The 16,949-nt window shown below is 42.7% G+C and overlaps 2 non-coding genes across 2 annotated transcripts; both read right to left on the reverse strand.

The window, feature by feature from the left end:
- Positions 1 to 7,485: 7,485 nt before the first annotated feature.
- TRNAR-UCG (transfer RNA arginine (anticodon UCG)) lies at positions 7,486 to 7,558 on the reverse strand. Its single transcript has one exon. It is a non-coding gene; the product is annotated as a tRNA-Arg (tRNA).
- A 1,753-nt stretch (positions 7,559 to 9,311) lies between these two features.
- Positions 9,312 to 9,384, reverse strand: TRNAR-UCG (transfer RNA arginine (anticodon UCG)). The gene has a single exon. It is a non-coding gene; the product is annotated as a tRNA-Arg (tRNA).
- Between the last annotated feature and the right edge of the window lie 7,565 nt (positions 9,385 to 16,949).

The raw sequence follows: 16,949 nt of genomic DNA on the forward strand, positions 1-16,949 counted from the left end.
CACACCCTGGTCTGTGAGAGTAGTGCCCTATCCATTGCAGCATTGAGGGTAATCTGCAAGACAGAGTTCCAAAATCATCCTTTCATCTCAGTTCATGGCCACATACAGTATTTCTGCAGTCATTCGTTTCACTTTTCTGTCTTTAATTAAACTGACCATTTTAAACCTCCGGCACCCACCACTTCAATCTTACCGTTTTTGTGCTATCATAGGGCCTTGGAACTTTTGGCAAGTGGACAGAAGCAGTCAGAGAACCACATCACAATACATACTCCTTTGCCTGATACCTTTCACAACAAATTGCTCTTGGAAAAAGACTTTAACCGGTCCTTGCTCTCAGACAGACACAGAAAGCCAATCACCACCTCTACGAACATATTTCAATCAAACCAAAATATATCATTCAACAATTATGCCTCTGTATCAATATAACTACAACTCGAGACAGAAAGGAATTAAAAAAACAATCTGCCCATTTGAATAACCAGCAGAGTTTTTAGGACGTACAAACTGGAATGTGACAATTTCAGAGTTCCTCATTCATAAGAAGTCTGTGAGATAGTATCTAAGAAAGATCTCAAGTTTATAGCAAAAATGGTTGTAAGGGTGATTTATACCACACAATTGCAACTAGGTGCCTCAATCTGCAAGAGACCAGTCCTTGACAGATTACACAACTGGGGCAACAGCAAAGGCAGCAATTGTGTCAATCCTTTATGATTCTTCTCCAGTAGTATATTTTTTCTGAGGGACAATTTGCATTTTTCCTGGAGAAAATCATAGAGCTTCTACGCATGCATAGTTTCTGCTTTCTGCACGCACACACTCCCTGCACTGCATCTACCCACAGTTCTGTTAAGAATGATTGTGCCGTGTCATATTGTTGTATACATTTGCATATCCGTGGCGTTTATGAAGAGGTACTTTGGTATGGCAGAAAGACAGAAAAGTAGCAATGCTGAAGGCATAACGTGACTGATTGTGCAGTTTGCATTGGGCTTTCTTAATGAGTGAGAGTGAAAGGAGTATTGTAAGAGTGTGTTTCCAGTTTGTATGTAAAGATAAGTTGGGTGCTGTGAGAAAAAGACTCAACCATGAAGCGACTCAAAGCCTCGATCTTCTGATCCAAAGTCAGACACCTTATCCATTAGGCCACAAGGTAAATGACTGCAATATGTTTGGGTGTTTAGGGTTAGGTGGTATAATTGGATGTGGAACATATCAATTACAGGTGCGCAGGACAGGATCCCATACCGTTCTTCATCTTCTCTCCATCAAAGGAGTTTTTTCAAACAATATCTAGATAATTTCCAAAGTTTCATATCTTATGATGTGCTTTTTTGCCGTTAATCCTCCTTTCTTCTTTTATTGAATACTCTGTTTTATGCTGCAATGGTATTTTTGGATTATTTGAAAAGAGAATGAAACTGCTTTGACAGTAGTTCAGACTTCCCATTTCTTGACTTGCTAATTTGCTCCCTGAATTAGTTTATACAAGTGACATGAACAGGGCCTTGACCTAAGCACGTACCTGAAAGCCTGTCACCACCTGTAGAAATAAAATTCACAGCAGCTCAAAACACTCATTTTGATAGAGAATATTTCAAGTGAGTCTAAGTTTAATTTCAATAAAGAAAGCTGTATAAAATGACACGCTGCAAATTTGGGTAACCAGCATGACTCTTTTCAGTGAAGAAGTGGAATGGTTCTGTTGCAATATACTATCACCCTGGCAAGCTCCTACGAGGAAGAGTAAACAATATGATTAGGTTTCAGCAAAAATGTATTAGTTCAGGGTGTGCACCTCAGATAGACTTGAACTTACACACCCTGGTCTGTGAGAGTAGTGCCCTATCCATTGCGGCATTGAGGGTAATCTGCAAGACAGAGTTCCAAAATCATCCTTTCATCTCAGTTCATGGCCACATATAGGGGCATATTTATACTCCGTTTGCGCCGGAATTGCGTAGTTTTTTTGACGCAATTTCGACGCAAAACTAACTCCATATTTATACTTTGGCGTTAGACGCGTCTAGCGCCAAAGTCCATGGAGTTTGCGTCATTTTTTTGCGTGGACACCTACTTTGCGTTAATGAGATGCAAGGTAGGCGTTCACGTCTAAAAAATCGACTCCGAGGCATGTGCGTCGGATTTATACTCCCGGGCAAAATTCACGCCCGGGAGTGGGCGGGTCAAAAAAAATGACGCACGGCTGCTTTTGCGCCGTTTTTTAGCGCCTGCAAAAGGCAGGCGTTAAGGGACCTGTGGGCTCTTAAGGAGCCCAGAGGTGCCCTCCCATTCCCCCAGGGACACCCCCTGTCACCCTTGCCCACCCCAGGAGGACACCCAAGGCTGGAGGGACCCATCCCAGGGACATTAAGGTAAGTTCAGGTAAGTGTTTTTTTTTTTTTTTTTTTGTGGCATAGGGGGGCCTGATTTGTGCCCCCCTACATGCCACTATGCCCAATGACCATGCCCAGGGGACATAAGTCCCCTGGGCATGGCCATTGGGCAAGGGGGCATGACTCCTGTCTTTGCTAAGACAGGAGTCATTTCTATGGGGGTTGGGAGTGAAAAAAAATGGCGCAAATCGGGTTGTGGCGAAAAAATTGCCTCAACCTGACTTGCCCCATTTCTTGACGCCCAAGCTCCATTTTCCCCTACGCCGGCGCTGCCTGGTGTATGTCGTTTTTTTTAACGCACACCAGACGGTGCCGGCGGCTAACGCCGCTAACGTCATTCAATGAATACGGCGCCCGCATGGCGCCTCAGAATGGCGTTAGCCGGCGCTAATTTTTTTGACGCAAAACTGCGTTAGCGCAGTTTTGCGTCAAAAAGTATAAATATGGGCCAGAGTATTTCTGCAGTCATTCGTTTCACTTTTCTGTCTTTAATTAAACTGACCATTTTAAACCTCTGCCACCCACCACTTCAATCTTACCGTTTTTATGTTATAAAAGGGCCTTGGAACTTTTGGCAAGTGGACAGAAGCAGTCAGAGAACCACATGACAATACATACTCCTTTGCCTGATACCTTCTACAACAAATTGCTCTTGGAAAAAGACGTTAACCGTTCCTTGCTCTCAGACAGACACAGAAAGCCTATCACCACCTCTACGAACATATTTCAATCAAACCAATATATATAATTCAACAATTATGCCTCTGTATCAATATAACTACAACTAGAGACAGAAAGGAATTTAAAAAAGAATCTGCCCATTTGAATAACCAGCAGAGTTTCAAGGACGTACAAATTGGAATGTGACAATTTCAGAGTTCCTCATTCATAAGAAGTCTGTGAGATAGTATCTCAGAAAGATCTCAAGTTTATAGCAAAAATGGTTGTAAGGGTGATTTTTACCACACAATTGCAACTAGGTGCCTCAATCTGCAAGAGACCAGTACTTGACAGATTACACAACTGGGGCAACAGCAAAGGCAGCAATTGTGTCAATCCTTTATGATTCTTCTCTAGTACTATACTTTTTCTGAGGGACAATTTGCATTATTTTTGGAGAAAATCATAGAGCTTCTACCCATGCATAGTTTCTGCTTTCTGCACGCACACACTCCCTGCACTGAATCTACCCACAGTTCTGTTCAGAATGATTGTGCCATGTCATATTGTTGTATACGTATTGCATATCCGTGGCATTTATGAAGAGGTACTTTGGTATGGCAGAAAGACAGAAAAGTAGCAATGCTGAAGGCATAACGTGACTGATTGTGCAGTTTGCATTGGGCTTTCTTAATGAGTGAGAGTGAAAGGAGTATTGTAAGAGTGTGTTTCCAGTTTGCATGTAAAGATGAGTTGGGTGCTGTGAGAAAAAGACTCAACCATGAAGGGACTCGATCCTTCAATCTTCTGATCCGAAGTCAGACGCCTTATCCATTAGGCCAAATGGTCACTGACTGCACTATGTTTGGGTGTTTAGGGTTAGGAGGTATGAATGGATGTGGAACATATCAATTACAGGTGCGCAGGACAGGATCCCATACCGTTCTTCATCTTCTTTCCATCAAAGGAGTTTTTTCAAACAATATCTTGATAATTTCCAAAGTTTCATATCTTATGATGTGCCTTTTTGCCGTTAATCCTCCTTTCTTCTTTTATTGAATACTCTGTTTTATGCTGCAATGGTATTTTTGGATTATTTGAAAATAGAATGAAACTGCTTTGACAGTAGTTCAGACTTCCAACTTCTTGACTTGCTAATTTGCTCCCTGACTTAGCTTATACAAGTGACATGAACAGGGCCTTGACCTAAGCACGTACCTGAAAGCCTGTCACCACCTCTAGAAATAAAATTCACAGCAGCTCAAAACAATCATTTTGAAAGAGAATATTTCAAGTGAATCCAAGTTTAATTTCAATATAGAAAGCTGTCTAAAATGACACGCTGCACATTTGGGTAACCAGCATGACTCTTTTCAGTGAAGAAGTGGAATGGTTCTGTTGCAATATACTATCACCCTGGCAAGCTGCTATGAGGAAGAGTAAACAATATGATTAGGTTTCAGCAAAAATGTATTAGTTCAGGGTGTGCACCTCAGATAGACTTAAACTTACACACCCTGGTCTGTGAGAGTAGTGCCCTATCCATTACGGCATTGAGGATAATCTGCAAGACTGAGTTCCAAAATCATCCTTTCATCTCAGTTCATGGCCACATAGAATATTTCTGCAGTCATTCGTTTCACTTTTCTGTCTTTAATTAAACTGACCATTTTTAACCTCCACCACCCACCACTTCAATGTTACCGTTTTTATGTTATAATAGGGCCTTGGAACTTTTGGCAAGTGGACAGAAGCAATCAGAGAACCACATGACAATACATACTCCTTTGCCTGATACCTTTCACAACAAACTGCTCTTGGAAAAAGACGTTAACCGGTCCTTGCTCTCAGACAGACACAGAAAGCCTATCACCACCTCTACGAACATATTTCAATTAAACCAATATATATCATTCAACAATTATGCCTCTGTATCAATATAACTACAACTCGAGACAGAAAGGAATTTAAAAAACAATCTGCCCATTTGAATGACCACCATGGTTTTAAGGACGTACAAATTGGAATGTGACAATTTCAGAGTTCCTCATTCATAAGAAGTCTGTGAGATAGTATCTCAGTAAGATCTCAAGTTTATAGCAAAAATGGTTGGAATGGTGAGTTTTACCACACAATTGCAACTAGGTGCCTCAATCTGCAAGAGACCAGTCCTTGACAGATTACACAACTGGGGCAACAGCAAAGGCAGCAATTGTGTCAATCCTTTATGATTCTTCTCCAGTACTATACTTTTTCTGAGGGACAATTTGCATTATTCCTGGAGAAAATCATAGAGCTTCTACGCATGCATAGTTTCTGCTTTCTGCACGCACACACACTCCCTGCACTGAATTTACCCACAGTTCTGTTCAGAATGATTGTGCCATGTCATATTGTTGTATACGTATTGCATATCCGTGGTATTTATGAAGAGGTACTTTGGTATGGCAGAAAGACAGAAAAGTAGCAATGCTGAAGGCATAATGTGACTGATTGTGCAGTTTGCATTGGGCTTTCTTAATGAGTGAGAGTGAAAGGAGTATTGTAAGAGTGTGCCTCCAGTTTGTATGTAAAGATAAGTTGGGTGCTGTGAGAAAAAGACTCAACCATGAAGGGACTTGAACCCAAAATCTTCTGATTAGAAGTCAAATGCCTTATCCATTAGGCCACATGGTCACTGACTGCAATAAGTTTGGGTGTTTAGGGTTAGGTGGTATGAATGGCTGTGGAACATATCAATTACAGGTGCGCAGGACAAGATCCCATACCGTTCTTCAACTTCTTTCCATCAAAGGAGTTTTTTCAAACAATATCTTGATAATTTCCAAAATTTCATATCTTATGATGTGCTTTTATGCCGTTAATCCTGCTTTCTTTCTTTATTGAATACCCTGTTTTATGCTGCAATGGTATTTTTGGATTATTTGAAAAGAGAATGAAACTGCTTCGACAGTAGTTCAGACTTCCAACTTCTAGACTTGATAATTTGCTCCCTGACTTAGCTTATACAAGTGACATGAACAGGGCCTTGACCTAAGCACGTACCTGAAAGCCTGTCACCACCTCTAGAAATAAAATTCACAACAGCTCAAAACAATCATTTTGAAAGAGAATATTTCAAGGGAGTCCAAGTTTAATTTCAATAAAGAAAGCTGTATAAAATGACACGCTGCACATTTGGGTAACCAGCATGACTCTTTTCAGTGAAGAAGTGGAATGGTTCTGTTGCAATATACTATCACCCTGGCAAGCTGCTACGAGGAAGAGTAAACAATATGATTAGGTTTCAGCAAAAATGTATTAGTTCAGGGTGTGCACCTCAGATAGACTTAAACTTACACACCCTGGTCTGTGAGAGTAGTGTCCTATCCATTGCGGCATTGAGTGTAATCTGCAAGACAGAGTTCCAAAATCATCCTTTCATCTCAGTTCATGGCCACATAGAGTATTTCTGCAGTCATTTGTTTCACTTTTCTGTCTTTAATTAAACTGACCATTTTAAACCTCCACCACCCACCACTTCAATGTTACCGTTTTTATGTTATAAAAGGACCTTGGAACGTTTGGCAAGTGGACAGAAGCAGTCAGAGAACCACATGACAATACATACTTCTTTGCCTGATACCTTTCACAACAAACTGCTCTTGGAAAAAGACGTTAACCGGTCCTTGCTCTCAGACTGACACAGAAAGCCTATCACCACCTCTACTAACATACTTCAACCAAACCAATATATATCATTCAAACAATTATGCCTCTGTATCAATATATCTACAACTCGAGACAGAAAGGAATTTACAAAACAATCTGCCCATTTGAATAACCAGCATGGTTTTAAGGATGTACAAATTGGAATGTGACAATTTCAGAGTTCCTCATTCATAAGAAGTCTGTGAGATAGTATCTCAGAAAGATCTCAAGTTTATAGCAAAAATGGTTGTAAGGGTGATTTTTACCACACAATTGCAACTCGGTGCCTCAATCTGCAAGAGACCAGTCCTTGACAGATTACACAACTGGGGCAAAAGCAAAGGCAGCAATTGTGTCAATCCTTTATGATTCTTCTCTAGTACTATACTTTTTCTGAGGGACAATTTGCATTATTCCTGGAGAAAATCATAGAGCATCCATAGTTTCTGCTTTCTGCACGCACACACACTCCCTGCACTGAATCTACCCACAGTTCTGTTCAGAATGATTGTGCCATGTCATATTGTTGCATACGTATTGCATATCCGTGGCATTTATGAAGAGGTACTTTGGTATGGCAGAAAGACAGAAAAGTAGCAATGCTGAAGGCATAATGTGACTGATTGTGCAGTTTGCATTGGGCTTTCTTAATGAGTGAGAGTGAAAGGAGTATTGTAAGAGTGTGCCTCCAGTTTGTATGTAAAGATAATTTGGGTGCTGTGAGAAAAAGGTTCAACCATAAAGGGACTCGAACCCTCAATCTTCTGATCCGAAGTCAGACGCCTTATCCATTAGGCCACATGGTCACTGAATGCAGTATGTTTGGGTGTTTAGGGTTAGGTGGTATGAATCGATGTGGAACATATCAATTACAGGTGCGCAGGACAGGATCCCATACTGTTCTTCATCTTCTTTCCATCAAAGGAGTTTTTTCAAACAATATCTTGATAATTTACAAAGTTTCATATCTTATGATGTGCTTTTTTGCCGTTAATCCTCCTTTCTTCTTTTATTGAATACTCTGTTTTATGCTTCAATGGTATTTTTTGATTATTTGAAAAGAGAATGAAACTGCTTTGACAGTAGTTCAGACTTCCCATTTCTTGACTTGCTAATTTGCTCCAGAAATTAGCTTATACAAGTGACATGAACAGGGCCTTGACCTAAGCATGTACCTGAAAGCCTGTCACCACCTCTAGAAATAAAATTCACAGCAGCTAAAACAATCATTTTGAAAGAGAATATTTCAAGTGAGTCCAAGTTTAATTTCAATAAAGAAAGCTGTATAAAATGACACGCTGCACATTTGGGTAACTAGCATGACTCTTTTCAGTGAAGAAGTGGAATGGTTCTTTTGCAATATACTTTCACCATGGCAAGCTGCTACGAGGAAGAGTAAACAATATGATTAGGTTTCAGCAAAAATGTATTAGTTCAGGGTGTGCACCTCAGATAGACTTAAACTTACACACCCTGGTCTGTGAGAGTAGTGCCCTATTCATTGCGGCATTGAGAGTAATCTGCAAGACAGAGCTCCAAAATCATCCTTTCATCTCAGTTCATGGCCACATACAGTATTTCTGCAGTCATCCATTTCACTTTTCTGTCTTTAACTAAACTGACCATTTTAAACCTCTGCCAACCACCACTTCAATCTTACCGTTTTTCTGCTATCATAGGGCCTTGAAACTTTTGGCAAGTGGACAGAAGCAGTCAGAGAACCACATCACAATACATACTCCTTTCCCTGATACCTTTCACAACAAACTGCTCTTGGAAAAAGACGTTAACCGGTCCTTGCTCTCAGACAGACACAGAAAGCCTATCACCACCTCTACGAACATATTTCAATCAAACCAATATATATCATTCAACAATTATGCCTCTGTATCAATATAACTACAACTCGAGACAGAAAGGAATTTAAAAAACAATCTGCCCATTTGAATAACCAGCAGAGTTTTAAGGAAGTACAAACTGGAATGTGACAATTTCAGAGTTCCTCATTCATAAGAAGTCTGTGAGGTAGTATCTCAGAAAGATCTCAAGTTTATAGCAAAAATGGTTGTAAGGGTAATTTATACCACACAATTGCAACTAGGTGCCTCAGTCTGCAAGAGACCAGTCCTTGACAGATTACACAATTGGGGCAACAACAAAGGCAGCAATTGTGTCAATCCTTTATGATTCTTCTCCAGTACTATACTTTTTCTGAGGGACAATTTGCATTATTCCTGGAGAAAATCATAGAGCTTCTACGCATGCATAGTTTCTGCTTTCTGCACGCACACACACTCCCTGCACTGAATCTACCCACAGTTCTGTTCAGAATGATTGTGCAATGTCATATTGTTGTATACATATTGCATATCCGTGGCATTTATGAAGAGGTACTTTGGTATGGCAGAAAGACAGAAAAGTAGCAATGCTGAAGGCATAACGTGACTGATTGTGGAGTTTGTATTGGGATTTCTAAATGAGTTAGAGTGAAAGGAGTATTGTAAGAGTGTGCCTCGAGTTTGTATGCAAAGATAGGTTGGGTGCTGTGAGAAAAAGACTCAACTATGAAGGGACTCGAACCCTCAATCTTCTGATCCGAAGTCAGACGCCTTATCCATTAGGCCACATGGTCACTGACTACAATATGTTTGGGTGTTTAGGGTTAGGTGGTATGAATGGATGTGGAACATATCAATTACAGGTGCGCAGGACAGGATCCCATACCGTTCTTCATCTTCTTTCCATCAAAGGAGTTTTTTCAAACAATATCTTGATCATTTCCAAAGTTTCATATCTCATGATATGCTTTTTTGCCGTTAATCCTCCTTTCTTCTTTTATTGAATACTCTGTTTTATGCTGCAATGGTATTTTTGGATTATTTGAAATGAGAATGAAACTGCTTTGACAGTAGTTCAGACTTCCCATTTCTTGACTTGCTAATTTGCTCCCTGAATTAGCTTATACAAGTGACATGAACAGGGCCTTGACCTAAGTACGTACCTGAAAGCCTGTCACCACCTCTAGAAATAAAATTCACAGCAGCTCAAAACAATCATTTTGAAAGAGAATATTTCAAGTGAGTCCAAGTTTAATTTCAATAAAGAAAGCTGTATAAAATGACACGCTGCACATTTGGGTAACCAGCATGACTCTTTTCAGTGAAGAAGTGGAATGGTTCTGTTGCAATGTACTATCACCCTGGCAAGCTGCTACGAGGAAGAGTAAACAATATGATTAGGTTTCAGCAAAAATGTATTAGTTCAGGGTGTGCACCTCAGATAGACTTAAACTTACACACCCTGGTCAGTGAGAGTAGTGCCCTATCCATTGCGGCATTGGGGGTAATCTGCAAGACAGAGTTCCAAAATCATCCTTTCATCTCAGTTCATGGCCACATACAGTATTTCTGCAGTCATTCGTTTCACTTTTCTGTCTTTAATTAAACTGACCATTTTAAACCTCCGGCACCCACCACTTCAATCTTACCGTTTTTGTGCTATCATAGGGCCTTGGAACTTTTGGCAAGTGGACAGAAGCAGTCAGAGAACCTCATCACAATACATACTCCTTTGCCTGATACCTTTCACAACAAATTGCTCTTGGAAAAAGACGTTAACCGGTCCTTGCTCTCAGACAGACACAGAAAGCCTATCACCACCGCTACTAACATACTTCAACCAAACCAATATATATCATTCAAACAATTATGCCTCTGTATCAATATAACTGCAACTCGAGACAGAAAGGAATTTAAAAAACAATCTGCCCATTTGACTAACCAGCATAGTTTTAAGGACGTACAAATTGGAATGTGAAAATTTCAGAGTTCCTCATTCATAAGAAGTCTGTTAGATAGTATCTCAGAAAGATCTCAAGTTTATAGCAAAAATGGTTGTAAGGGTGATTTATACCACACAATTGCAACTAGGTGCCTCAATCTGCAAGAGACCAGTCCTTGACAGATTACACAACTGGGGCAACAGCCAAGGCAGCAATTGTGTCAATCCTTTATGATTCTTCTCTAGTGCTATATTTTTTCTGAGGGACAATTTGCATTATTCCTGGAGAAAATCATAGAGCTTCTACCCATGCATAGTTTCTGCTTTCTGCACGCACACACTCCCTGCACTGAATCTACCCACAGTTCTGTTCAGAATGATTGTGCCATGTCATATTGTGGTATACGTACTGCATATCCGTGGCATTTATGAAGAGGTACTTTGGTATGGCAGAAAGACAGAAAAGTAGCAATGCTGAAGGCATAACGTGACTGATTGTGCAGTTTGCATTGGGCTTTCTTAATGAGTGAGAGTGAAAGGAGTATTGTAAGAGTGTGTTTCCAGTTTGTATGTAAAGATAGGTTGGGTGCTGTGAGAAAAAGACTCAACCATGAAGGGACCCAAACCGTAAATCTTCGGTTCCGAAGTCAGACCCCTTATCCATTAGGCCACATGGTCACTGACTACAATATGTTTGGGTGTTTAGGATTAGGTGGTATGAATGGATGTGGAACATATCAATTACAGGTGCGCAGGACAGGATCCCATACCGTTCTTCATCTTCTTTCCATCAAAGGAGTTTTTTCAAACAATATCTAGATAATTTCCAAAGTTTCATATCTTATGATGTGCTTTTTTGCCGTTAATCCTCCTTTCTTCTTTTATTGAATACTCTGTTTTATGCTGCAATGGTATTTTTGGATTATTTGAAAAGAGAATGAAACTGCTTTGACAGTAGTTCAGACTTCCCATTTCTTGACTTGCAAATTTGCTCCCTGAATTAGCTTATACAAGTGACATGAACAGGGCCTTGACCTAAGCACGTACCTAAAAGCCTGTCACCACCTCTAGAAATAAAATTCACAGCAGCTCAAAACAATCATTTTGAAAGAGAATATTTCAAGTGAGTCCAAGTTTAATTTCAATAAAGAAAGCTGTATAAAATGACACGCTGCACATTTGGGTAACCAACATGACTCTTTTCAGTGAAGAAGTGGAATGGTTCTGTTGCAATATACTATCACCCTGGCAAGCTGCTACGAGGAAGAGTAAACAATATGATTAGGTTTCAGCAAAAATGTAGTAGTTCAGGGTGTGCACCTCAGATAGACTTAAACTTACACACCCTGGTCTACGAGAGTAGTGCCCTATCCATTGCGGCATTGAGGGTAATCTGCAAGACAGAGTTCCAAAATCATCCTTTCATCTCAGTTCATGGCCACATACAGTATTTCTGCAGTCATTCATTTCACTTTTCTGTCTTTAATTAAACTGACCATTTTAAACCTCCGGCACCCACCACTTCAATCTTACCGTTTTTGTGCTATCATAGGGCCTTGGAACTTTTGGCAAGTGGACAGAAACAGTCAGAGAACCACATCACAATACATACTCCTTTGCCTGATACCTTTCACAACAAACTGCTCTTGGAAAAAGACGTTAACCGGTCCTTGCTCTCAGACAGACACAGAAAGCCTATCACCACCGCTACGAACATATTTCAATCAAACCAATATATATCATTCAACAATTATGCCTCTGTATCAATATAACTACAACTAGAGACAGAAAGGAATTTAAAAAACAATCTGCCCATTTGAATAACCAGCAGAGTTTTAAGGACGTACAAATTGGAATGTGACAATTTCAGAGTTCCTCATTCATAAGAAGTCTGTGGGATAGTATCTCAGAAAGATCTCAAATTTATAGCAAAAATGGTTGTAAGGGTGATTTATAACACACAATTGCAACTAGGTGCCTCAATCTGCAAGAGACCAGTCCTTGACAGATTACACAATTGGGGCAACAGCAAAGGCAGCAATTGTGTCAATCCTTTATGATTCTTCTCCAGTACTATATTTTTTCTGAGGGACAATTTGCATTATTCCTGGAGAAAATCATAGAGCTTCTACGCATACATAGTTTCTGCTTTCTGCACGCACACACTCCCTGCACTGCATCTACCCATAGTTCTGTTAAGAATGATTGTGCTGTGTCATATTGTTGTATACGTATTGCATATCCGTGGTGTTTATGAAGAGGTACTTTGGTATGGCAGAAAGACAGAAAAGTAGCAATGCTGAAGGCATAACGTGACTGATTGTGCAGTTTGCATTGGGCTTTCTTAATGAGTGAGAGTGAAAGGAGTATTGTAAGAGTGTGTTTCCAGTTTGTATGTAAAGATAAGTTGGGTGCTGTGAGAAAAAGACCCACCCAAGAAGGGACTCGAACCCTCAATCTTCTGATTTGAAGTCAGACACCTTATCCATTAGGCCACATGGTCACTGACTGCAATATGTTTGGGTGTTTAGGGTTAGGTGGTATGAATGGATGTGGAACATATCAATTACAGGTGCGCAGGACAGGATCCCATACCGTTCTTCATCTTCTTTCCATCAAAGGAGTTTTTTCAAACAATATCTAGATCATTTCCAAAGTTTCATATCTTATGATGTGCCTTTTTGCCGTTAATCCTCCTTTCTTCTTTTATTGAATACTCTGTTTTATGCTGCCATGGTATTTTGGGATTATTTGAAAAGAGAATGAAACTGCTTTGACAGTAGTTCAGACTTCCCATTTCTTGATTTGCTAATTTGCTCCCTGAATTAGCTTATACAAGTGACCTGAACAGGGCCTTGACCTAAGCACGTACCTGAAAGCCTGTCACCACCTCTAGAAATAAAATTCACAGCAGCTCAAAACATTCATTTTGAAAGAGAATATTTCAAGTGAGTCCAAGTTTAATTTCAATAAAGAAAGCTGTATGAAATGACACACTGCACATTTGGGTAATCAGCATGACTCTTTTCAGTGAAGAAGTGGAATGGTTCTGTTGCAATATACTATCACCCTGGCAAGCTGCTACGAGGAAGAATAAACAATATGATTAGGTTTCAGCAAAAATGTAGTAGTTCAGGGTGTGCACCTCAGATAGACTTAAACTTACACACCCTGGTCTACGAGAGTAGTGCCCTATCCATTGCGGCATTGAGGGTAATCTGCAAGACAGAGTTCCAAAATCATCCTTTCATCTCAGTTCATGGCCACATACAGTATTTCTGCAGTCATTCGTTTCACTTTTCTGTCTTTAATTAAACTGACCATTTTAAACCTCCGGCACTCACCACTTCAATCTTACCGTTTTTGTGCTATCATAGGGCCTTGGAACTTTTGGCAAGTGGACAGAGGCAGTCAGAGAACCACATCACAATACATACTCCTTTGCCTGATACCTTTCACAACAAACTGATCTTGGAAAAAGACGTTAACCGGTCCTTGCTCTCAGACAGACACAGAAAGCCTATCACCACCTCTACGAACATATTTCAATCAAACCAATATATATCATTCAACAATTATGCCTATGTATCAATATAACTACAACTCGAGACAGAAAGGAATTTAAAAAACAATTTGCCCATTTGAATAACCAGCAGAGTTTTAAGGACGTACAAATTGGAATGTGACAATTTCAGAGTTCCTCATTCATAAGAAGTTTGTGAGATAGTATCTAAGAAAGATCTCAAGTTTATAGCAAAAATGGTTGTAAGGGTGATTTTTACCACACAATTGCAACTAGGTGCCTCAATCTGCAAGAGACCAGTCCTTGACAGATTACACAATTGGGGCAACAGCAAAGGCAGCAATTGTGTAAATCCTTTATGATTCTTCTCCAGTACTATATTTTTTCTGAGGGACAATTTGCATTATTCCTGGAGAAAATCATAGAGCTTGTACGCATGCATAGTTTCTGCTTTCTGCACGCACACACTCCCTGCACTGCATCTACCCGCAGTTCTGTTAAGAATGATTGTGCCGTGTCATATTGTTGCATACGTATTGCATATCCGTGGCATTTATGAAGAGGTACTTTGGTATGGCAGAAAGACAGAAAAGTAGCAATGCTGAAGGCATTCAGTAAAACGACGACCCACCACCACCCTCAACAAACCCCCCGCAGGAGCTGGAACAAGATCACCGGCGACCAGCTCACCACCTTCCTCAGCCAGAACCCCCCCACCAGCTCAACGGACCCCAACGAAGCCGCCAACAACCTCACACAATGGATCACCAACTGCGCAGACGCCCTCGCACCACTGAAGAAGAACCCCCCCAGCAGACGCAGCAGCAAGAAAGCCTCCTGGTTCACCGACGAGCTCATCACCTCCAAGAAGAACTGCCGCTCCCTGGAGAACACCTGGCGCACCAACCAGACCACAGACAACATGACGGCCCTCAAACACGCCACCCGCAAACACCACCAACTGATCCGCGCCACAAAGAAGACAGCCTTCAAGGAACGACTGGACAACAACACCCACAACAGCAAGGAACTCTTCAGCATCGTCAAAGAGCTCTCCAACCCCGACGCCGGAAACAATGACATCACTCCCTCGCAAGACCTCTGCGACTCCCTCGCAGGCTTCTTCCACGACAAGATCGCCAACATTCACAACAGCTTCGGCCCCCCAACCACAAACCCCACCACCGAACCGATGCCCCCCACCGCCACCCTCCGCACCTGGACCCCAGTCAGCACCGAAGACACAACACGCACAATGAACACCATCCACTCCGGATCCCCTACGGACCCCTGCCCACACCACATCTTCAACACGGCTGACCACATCATCGCACCCCACCTCCGTGACATCGTCAACGCCTCCTTCAACACCGCCACCTTCCCGGAGTGCTGGAAACACGCCGAGATCAGTGCCCTGCTGAAGAAACCAACTGCAGACCCCTCCGACCTCAAGAACTACCGCCCCATCTCGCTCCTCCCGTTTCCTGCCAAAGTCATCGAGAAGACCGTCAACAGACAGCTAGCTGCCTTCCTCGAGACCAACGGATCCCTCGACCACTCGCAATCTGGCTTCCGAGCCAACCACAGCACGGAGACCGCCCTCATCGCAGCCACAGACGACATCAGATCCCTAATGGACAATGGGGAAACTGCGGCCCTCATCCTCCTGGACCTCTCCGCAGCGTTCGACACTGTCTGCCACCGCACCCTGGTACAGCGCCTGAACAACACCGGCATCCAGGAGAAGGCCCTGGAGTGGATCACCTCATTCCTCGACGGAAGAACCCAGAGAGTCCGCCTCCCCCCGTTCCGGTCAGCGGCCACCGAAGTCATCTGCGGAGTTCCACAAGGGTCATCGCTCAGCCCCACCCTCTTCAACGTCTATATGAGCCCCCTCGCAACCATCGCACGTCAACACAACCTCAAGATCATCACCTACGCCGACGACACCCAGCTGATCCTCTCCCTCACCAGCGACCCGGACGCCGCCAGAGCCAGCCTACACGAAGGGATGAAAGACGTCGCCGAATGGATGAAGAACAGCCGCCTGAAACTGAACTCAGACAAGACGGAGGTCCTCATCCTGGGATCATCACCATCCGCCTGGGACGACTCCTGGTGGCCCCCCGCCCTGGGAGCCACCCCCAAGCCAACGGACCACGCTCGCAACCTAGGCTTCATCCTGGACTCCTCCCTCTCGATGACCAGACAAGTCAACGCCGTCTCATCTTCATGCTTCAACACCCTGCGCATGCTTCGAAAGATCTTCCGGTGGATCCCCACCGAGACCAGGAAGACGGTCACCCAGGCCCTCGTCACCAGTCGGCTGGACTACGGGAACGCCCTCTACGCCGGCACCGCCGCCAAACTCCAGAAGAAACTCCAACGGATCCAGAACGCCTCAGCACGACTCATCCTGGACATCCCCCGACACAGCCACATCTCCGAACACCTGAGAGACCTGCACTGGCTCCCCGTCAACAAAAGAATCACGTTCCGACTCCTCACCCACGCACACAAGGCCCTCCACGACCTGGGCCCCAAGTTCCTCAACAGCCGCCTGACCTTCCACAAGCCCACCCGCCAGCTCCGCTCCGCCAGCCTCGCTCTCGCCACCGTCCCCCGCATCCGCAGAGCCACCGCCGGAGGAAGATCCTTCTCCTACCTGGCAGCCAAGACATGGAACTCCCTCCCCATCCACCTCCGGACAACGCAAGACCATCTCGCCTTCAGGAAGCAACTCAAGACCTGGCTGTTCGAGCAGTAGCGTTTCCCCCCCCCCCAGCGCCTTGAGACCCTCCGGGTGAGCAGTGCGCTATACAAATGCCTTTGATTGATTGATTGATTGATAACATGACTGATTGTGCAGTTTTTATTGGGCTTTCTTAATGAGT

The sequence above is a fragment of the Pleurodeles waltl genome, chromosome 4_1 (assembly GCF_031143425.1).
Source record: "Pleurodeles waltl isolate 20211129_DDA chromosome 4_1, aPleWal1.hap1.20221129, whole genome shotgun sequence".
NCBI classification, from domain to species: Eukaryota; Metazoa; Chordata; class Amphibia; order Caudata; family Salamandridae; genus Pleurodeles; species Pleurodeles waltl.